This window comes from Papaver somniferum, unplaced genomic scaffold (genome assembly GCF_003573695.1).
Source record: "Papaver somniferum cultivar HN1 unplaced genomic scaffold, ASM357369v1 unplaced-scaffold_87, whole genome shotgun sequence".
In the NCBI taxonomy this organism is placed as follows: Eukaryota; Viridiplantae; Streptophyta; class Magnoliopsida; order Ranunculales; family Papaveraceae; genus Papaver; species Papaver somniferum.
Genome location: NW_020651748.1, coordinates 178,021 through 178,504, shown reverse-complemented (window position 1 = coordinate 178,504; position 484 = coordinate 178,021).

Genomic DNA, 484 nt, shown 5'->3' with positions numbered 1-484 from the left:
ACATGCCAAAAGTGGCGCTTGCAGCCTAGCTTGCCAAACCGTGCAACCTAGGGCCAATGCCGCCACATGCCATTGGCACATGCCAAAAGTGGCGCTGGTAGCGTAACTTGCCCAACCATGTAACCTAGGGCCAATGGCGCTTGCATCCTATCTTTCCAAACCGTGTAACCTAGGGCCAATGCCGCCACATGCTATTGGCACATGCCAAAAGTGGCGTTGGCAGCCTAGCTTGCCAAACCGTGCAACCTAGGGTCAATGCCGCCACATGCCATTGGCACATGCCAAAAGTGGCGCTGGTAGCCTAGCTTTCCAAACCATGCAACCTAGGGCCAATGTCGTCACATGCCATTGGCACATGCCAAAAGTGGCGCTTGCAGCCTAGCTTGCCAAACCGTGCAACCTAGGGCCAATACCGCCACATGCAATTGGCACATTCCAAAAATGGCGCTGGTAGCCTAGCTTGCCAAAAGTGGCGCTGGTAGCC